The following is a 7979-nucleotide window of genomic DNA, read 5'->3' on the forward strand; positions in this document are numbered from 1 at the left end:
CAGCATTGGAATGACGAGATGGACGTGGCTGATGCGGAGGTACAGATACTTAAGACACAGGTGGCGCAGCTCATGGAAGAGAACGCCCAGCTCACCCATATGGTGGAGATACTGCAAGAGGAAGTGTCAGAGGAAGGAACCGGAAGAAGAGGCTCCGATAGAGATAGATGAGCCCATAGCAGTAGTTGGCGACGGAGAGATAGATGACTAGGCTATCGTAGTGACCATTCTTTATTATTAGGATTTATTTTATCATTGTTGCTATGTTATTCAGTACGATTTATTTCCATTCTGTACGTTTTGATCATTCAATTGTTTCTTTACATTCTAAAATTAATAAAATTATGATTATTTATTAATCTCAGTTGTTCCAGAATAACTTATTTATTCAATCTTGCCGTTATGCACATCAAATTCTTAGAAGCGTTTAAATTGTAGTAAATGGCCGGTAGACCACCAAGACAAAACCGCAACCCTCGTTATGCTAACAACAACAATGCCAACAAAGGAGATAATGCACCTCCGCGTGGGTTCAGTCTTCACCAGGCCGACCTGATGGCCATAGCCACAATCGTGGCAATGACACTGCAAGGGTTAGTGAACTCAAATGCCAATCAACCACCACCACCTCCACCGCAGCACGGATTCAAGTACCACTATGAGTCACTGCGCAAGAACAGGTGCCCAACTTTCAGTGGCGCTGCCGACCCTGAAGTTAGCCAGAGTTGGCTCAAAAGCGTGGAGACTCAGTTGCGACTGTTGGAAGTCCCTGAGGTACTAAAAGTAGACGTGATTGTGCCTTTCTTGGAGGATAGAGCAGGCAAGTGGTGGGAAGCAATCTCGCCAGCCATGACAGCTGCAGGACCAATCACTTGGCAGCAATTTAGAGACGCCTTCTTGAAACAGTACTATCCAGCCGAGGTCAGACTGCAGAAACTGAGTGAGTTTGAAAATTTTAGTCAAGCTCCAGACATGTCAGTCGTGGAATACACCTCCCAGTTCAACGCCTTAGGATTTTATGCTCCGGCAATCATGGCGGATGAAGTTCTGAAATTGCACCGCTTTAAGAAAGGGTTGAACAGCAGGATCCAATCACCTCTAGCAGTCTACCAACCTGCAAATTTTTCAGACCTGATGGGCGCAGCTATCCGAGCTGAAACTGATATCCAGCGCACGGAAAAGGAATTTAAGAACAAGAGGCCTATGAGTAGTCAATCCCCACATAACGGTCAGACTTTCGAGAGGCCTAACCAGTCTGCTGGACCATCAAAAGGGCCTTCGCCTACCGCAAACTACCATGCTATTAAGCCTTGCCCAACATGCCACTTACGACACCTGGGAGAGTGTCGTAGAGCGAGCGGTGTCTGATTTGGATGTGGGAAATCAGGGCACAGAATTGCAGAATGTCCTACCGCCGTCAACTGACCAACAGGGCCGAATAGAGGAACTGGGTCAAATACGGGAGCAGGCCCTAGTAAACCAAAGGAGGACAAACCAAATGCCAGGGTCTTTACCATGACTCAGTAGGAGGCGGACGACGCCAATGAAGTTGTGTCATGTACCATACTTATTCAACAAGTGTCTGCTTATACATTAATTGACTGCGGTGTTACACATTCTTTTATTTCTAAGAGATTTTCTAAGAAGTTAGGATGTAAGCCCGAGAAACTAAATGAGCCCTTTCGAATAGCCACACCTACAAGTAGGGCCATTGAAACGTGCGAAATTTACAGAGATTGTAAGATTAGTATCAGTAATCAGACTTTTAGTGCCGACTTGATACAGTTGATCATGGTCGATTTCAACATCATCTTAGGGATGGATTGGTTAGCCAAAAACAATGCTATAGTAGATTTTAAAGGAAAGAGAGTCAAACTCCGAACCCCAGATCAGGAAGAAGTCGTGTTTCACGGTAAATCCAAGGAGCGAAAGTCACTGCTTTCCGCCTCTCAAGCTTGGAGAGCCATGAAATCCGCAGAGGACATCTACCTAGCAATGGTCAGTGAAATAAAACAAGAAGTCGAGCTGAAAGTGGAGGACATCCCGATAGTGAGAATGTTCCCTGATGTTTTTCCAGAAGAACTCTCGGGGACAGTCTCGAACCACTAAGTGGAGTTCGAGATCAATCTGGTCCCCGGTGCTACACCAATCTCTAAAGCACCTTACAGGATGGCACCAGCGGAAGTCAAAGAGCTGAAAGAACAACTCCAAGAATTGCTAGATAAAAGAAAAATTTGATCGAGTGTGTCCCCATGGGGAGCTCCAGTACTCTTCGTGAAGAAGAAAGACTGGAGTATGAGACTGTGCATCGACTATAGAGAACTAAACAAGATCACAATCCAGAACAGGTACCCTTTGCCTCGGATAGACGATCTGTTTGATCAGCTTAAAGGAGCCTCCGTCTTTTCTAATTTGGATCTGAGGATAGGTTATCACCAGTTAAAGGTCAGGGCTGAAGATATCTCCAAAACAGCCTTTCGAACAAGATATGGGCATTATGAATTCATAGTGATGTCTTTTGGTCTGACCAACACACCGGCAGCATTCATGGATCTGATGAACAGAGTATTCAAGCCATTCCTGGATCAGTTCATAGTGGTATTCATCGATGATATCCTTGTCTATTATTCTGACAAGACAAGCCATGAAGAGCACCTTCACCTTGCCCTGCAGACCTTAAGAGAGAATAAGCTCTACGCTAAGTTCAACAAGTGTGAATTCTGGCTAAGGAGTGTGTCATTTCTGGGACACGTGATCTCAAGAGAAGGAGTGTCAGTGGATCCAAGGAAGGTAGAGGCGAATACTGAGTGGCCGAGACCGAAGAACGCCACCGATATCAGAAGCTTTCTTGGATTGGCAGGTTACTACCGGAAGTTTGTCGAAGGGTTCTCCTCGATAGCCGTGCCACTGACAAAGCTCACGCAGAAGAATTCTAAATTCATCTGGAATAAATATTGTGAGAAGAGTTTCCAGACATTGAAAGAGAAACTCGCATCCACGCCAGTATTGATCCTGGCCCGCAGAAAATAAAGATTTCACTATCTACAGTGACGCCTCTAAGGAAGGTCTAGGATGCGTGCTCATGCAGGAAGGAAGAGTGATTGCTTACGCATCAAGGCAGTTGAAACCGCACGAGCAGAACTACCCTACTCATGATCTGGAACGAGCAGCGATTGTCTTTGCCTTAAAGATTTGGAGACCTTACCTCTATGGTGCTAAATGTGAAATCTTCATTGACCATCAGAGCCTCAAGTACCTGTTCACCCAAAAGGAACTTAATATGAGGCAAAGGCGATGGATCAAACTTCTGAAGGATTATGACTTGACAATAAGTTACCATCCGGGTAATGCAAACAAAGTAGCTGACGCGCTAAGTCGGAAGGGCCCAGGCAAAGTGACTCTAGCTTCCCTCTCGACCCAGCCATGTCTGTAGGAAACAGGCAAGTTAAGCCAAGGTAGAGACCCGGTACTACTTAAACTTAAGGACCAAGTCAGAGAAGGGAAATATCAAGATCATCATATTGATGTGTGTGCCCGACAGTGACAACCTTCGCCAAGAGATAATGGTAGAGGCGCACAAGTCAAAATTTTCAGTCCATCCAAGCAGTACGAAAATGTACAGGGACGTCAAGAATAGTTTCTGGTGGAATGACATGGAAAGAGATGTAGTTGAATTCGTCTCCCGATGTCAGGTATGTCAGTAGGTCAAAGCAGAACACCAGCGACCTGGAGGATTACTGCAATCTCTGGAAATTCCCGAGTGGAAATGGGAGCATATTTCCATGGACTTTGTGGTAGGATTGCCAAAATCTATGCAGAGCCACGACGGTATATGGGTGATTGTAAACAGACTCACGAAGACCGCACACTTCCTACCCGTCAGCATGAATTACAATCTCGACAAGTTGGCTTCACTGTACATGGACAACATTGTGGGAGTGCTAGTGAGCATCTTATCTGATAGAGATCCGAGGTTCGTCTCGCGCTTTTGGAAGAGCTTTCAAGAGGCCATGGGAACGAAAGTGACCCTAAGTATGGCCTATTATCCTCAAACCGACGGACAGACTAAGAGGACCATACAGACCTTAGAAGATATGCTGCGAGCGTGCGCCCTTGAATTCAGTAGTAACTGGAGGACTCATTTACCCTTAATTGAGTTTGCCTACTACAACAGCTATCATAGCAGCATTGGAGTTGCACCATACGAAGCTCTGTATGGGAGGAAATGTCGATCACCACTTTATTGGGATGAAGTGGGAGAGAAAGCCGTAGCGGGACCCGAGCTTATACAGATGACCGTTGACGAAACTTAAAATTAATAATTTATTATATGTTAAAATTTGTATTTTAAAATTTAAGTTTCATTAAAATTATAAAATTATGTTATTTTAGTATTGTTTGTTTATATTTAATTGTCTTACTAAATATGTTTTATTTTCAGGTTTTCTACGTGTTGGTAAAATAATGATAACTCAAGCTAGAAAATTTAAATGGAGGTGACTCAAACATGTTTGGAATCCTTGAGAAATTATCTACAACTTTGCAGAAGACATGATTGCCTAAAAAGTTTATTAAGATGATCAAATTGTGCAAATATCAAAAGGAGGACAAATTTACTTTTACTATGACCAGCATATAGTAAAAAAATCACAACTATTTCAATATTTAACCAAATGAGGTGAACCAAGTAGCCAAATTCATCTACAGACAATTCCCCACATGTTTGCCGTTTTGAGCAGAGTCAAATTCGGTGATTAAAGTTTTGGAACAAAGCATTGAAAGAAGGGACATGGAATTGAACTTGGAGGAGACAAAGAATACTATTGCAACTACATGGCATTAATAAAACTTTTGACCCTTTCTCTCATTTGGCCTATAAATAAAGGCCTTGTGCTAGCTTGAGAATCATTCTATCTCATTGTAAAATATAGTGTGAGTGTGTATCAAAGCTCTAAGTTTCAATATATTTTCTTTCATGTTCTCAACTATGAGTGATATTATAGTGTTGATCAAAAGTAAGCTTATGGCAAGCTAAATCTATTATGTCAAGGTGAAGAGGATGCATTCTTGGTGAAGTAAGATTGTTTATATTTTGTATATTCTTTCTTTATTTCTTTTCATTTAGCTAACTTATTTTTATTGTAGGTATAAAAATGAATTATTTGTTGTTATCAATTTACATCAAATGCTTGATACCATTAAAGTGGTTATCTTGATTTGTTGTTTAATTTTGATACAATAAATATTTCATCACTTATTATTATATATATATATATATATATATATTTATATAATAATATCATAATATTTCATTTAGACGATAGCGTGGCTCTGCCGGTTGTTCTAAATGAAATACTATGATTTAATATTAACATCTAACAATCTAACATTTACTTTATTGCAACTAACTTTTATTTTTCGCATCTAACTTTTACTTTTCCGTAACTAACTTTTACTTTACCGCAACTAACTTATTAAATCAATATATTTCATTTAGGCAATAGCGTGGCTCTGCCGGTTCTTCTAAATGAAATATAATGATTTAATTTAACATTTACTTTATGCAATTATTTATTTATATAGTTATAATTATAATCATAGGTACCATATATAAAATATCGGTTGATTCGGTATTTTCTAGAGTGGGAACTATATTATATTATGTGTGTGTTTAATTTTCTTGGAATCATTATTTATGGTGGTTTTTTTTGTTTTACTTTTAGTTAAACAATATTACATAAACCAAGAATAAATCCTCAAGCCTTGACAAAATTTATAATTTGTAAACTTCATTCTTGCTTTTGGTAATCTATAAATTAATAAATTTAAACTTAAAATAACCTCTCTGAGGATCGATCTCGTACTTACGAAATATATTACTTGCAGACAACCTACACTTGGGTGAATTATTATTTAAGTAGTGGCAAGTTTTTGGCGCCGTTGCCGGGGAGGTATAAATTAAGTATATATTTGTTAATTATGTTTTATTTATAAGTATCGTGTTGCTTTTTTTTTGTATGAGTATTTGGAGTCGAAAAAAAAGTGGTAGACTTATTCGAGTATCTAAAAATAATTTAAACATGGATGATAATTCAAATAATCAAGATAATAATAATAATAATAATAATAATAATAATAATAATAATAATCAAGAACATGATCAATTAAGAACACTTAGGCACCATATGAACCCTATTAGAACTAGTGCCCCATCTTGTTTAGTTTTTCCTCAACTTTTACCAAATTTTCAAGGCTTAGATTCTGAAAATCCATATTTGCATCTAAGAGAATTTGAGGAAGTTTGTAACACTTATAATGATCAAAATTGTAGCATGGGGATAGTTCGATTAAAGCTTTTCCCTTTTTCTTTAAAAGATAAAGCTAAAACATGGCTACAAAATTTAAGATCAAGTTCAATAAGATCATGGGAAGAAATGCAACAACAATTTCTCAAAAAGTTTTTCCTTTCCCATAGAACAAACTCTTTTAAAAGACAAATTACAACTTTTTCTCAAAAACAAGGAGAAACGTTTTATCAATGTTGGGATAGATATAAAGAATTACTTAATACATGCCCACATCATGGTTTTGAAACATGGAGAATAGTTTCTCACTTTTATGAAGGTCTAATACCTAAAGATAGGCAAATGATAGAATTCATGTGTAATGGAACTTTTGAAGATAAAAACCCAAATGAAGAAGCTATGGAATATTTGGATTCATTAGCAGAAAATGCTCAAAATTGGGATAATATAGGCACAATAGAACTACCAACAACTAAAAACAATAATTCAACAAATGAGGGTGGTATCTATAATCTTAAAGATGATATAGATATTCAAGCTAAACTTGCATCTTTAGCAAGAAAAATTGAGTCATTAGAAATGAAAAAGAGTGGTCAATTAAAAAGTATTCAAGAAATTGTTTGTCATATATGTGATACACATGATCATGCTACAAAAGATTGTCCAACATTACCTTCATTTAAAGAATGTCTCCATGAACAAGCAAATTATGTTAACAATTATAAAAAACCAATACTAGATCTTTTTTCACCATCATATAATCCTGGATGGAAAAATCATCCTAATTTTAGTTGGAGGAATGATAATAATGCACAACCGTCACAACAATATTTTCAAAATAACCAAAATCATCAAGGTTATATTCCTTATGTTACACCTCCAAGAAAAAACTTTGAAGATGTAATTCATGCATTTATCCAAAAGCAAGAGACTATCAATATTCAAAACAGTTAATCTATGAGTGATTTGAAAGAAACTCTTGCAAAATTTGCATCTGCACTTAATATTCATGAAAAAGGAAAATTTCCATCTCAACCTCAACCTAATCCTAAAAATCAAAATCAAGAATTAAAAAATGAAAATATTGATCAAATAAAATCTGTTATTACCCTTAGAAGTGGTAAAATAGTTAATGATCCATATAGTAATGAAAACAAGGATCATTTAAAATCAAAGAGTAAAGATGATAATCCTGATACTTTTGATAATGATGATACCTTAAATTTTAAGAATAATATGGTGAATGATAAATCATCTGAAATAGTAAATAAGTCAAATAAACCTCCACCATTTCCTCATGCATTAACAAATCATAAAAAACAAAAAAGTGATTCTGATATTTATGAAGTTTTTAAACAAGTGAAGATAAATATTACATTATTAGATGCTATTAAACAAGTACCTTTTTATGCAAAATTTTTAAAAGACTTATGTACTGTAAAGAGAAAATTGTATGTGAAGAAAAAAGCATTCTTGGCTGAACAAGTAAGTTCTATTCTTCAAAATAATTCTAGTTTAAAATATAAAGATCCTGGTTGTCCAACAATTTCATGTATTATTGGAGAAAATAAAATTAAAAAAGCTTTGTTGGATTTGGGAGCAAGTGTGAATTTACTTCCTTATTCAGTTTATGAAAAACTTAATTTAGGATAATTAAAACCCACTTCTGTTATT

The 7979-nt window shown here is 37.1% G+C and overlaps 1 non-coding gene across 1 annotated transcript; it reads right to left on the reverse strand.

Moving 5' to 3' along the window:
• Nucleotides 1–6478: 6478 nt before the first annotated feature.
• On the reverse strand, nt 6479–6589 carry LOC142550371 (small nucleolar RNA R71). Its single transcript, XR_012821335.1, has one exon. It is a non-coding gene; the product is annotated as a small nucleolar RNA R71 (small nucleolar RNA).
• Between the last annotated feature and the right edge of the window lie 1390 nt (nt 6590–7979).

Source organism: Primulina tabacum, chromosome 6, assembly GCF_025594145.1.
Source record: "Primulina tabacum isolate GXHZ01 chromosome 6, ASM2559414v2, whole genome shotgun sequence".
NCBI lineage: Eukaryota > Viridiplantae > Streptophyta > Magnoliopsida > Lamiales > Gesneriaceae > Primulina > Primulina tabacum.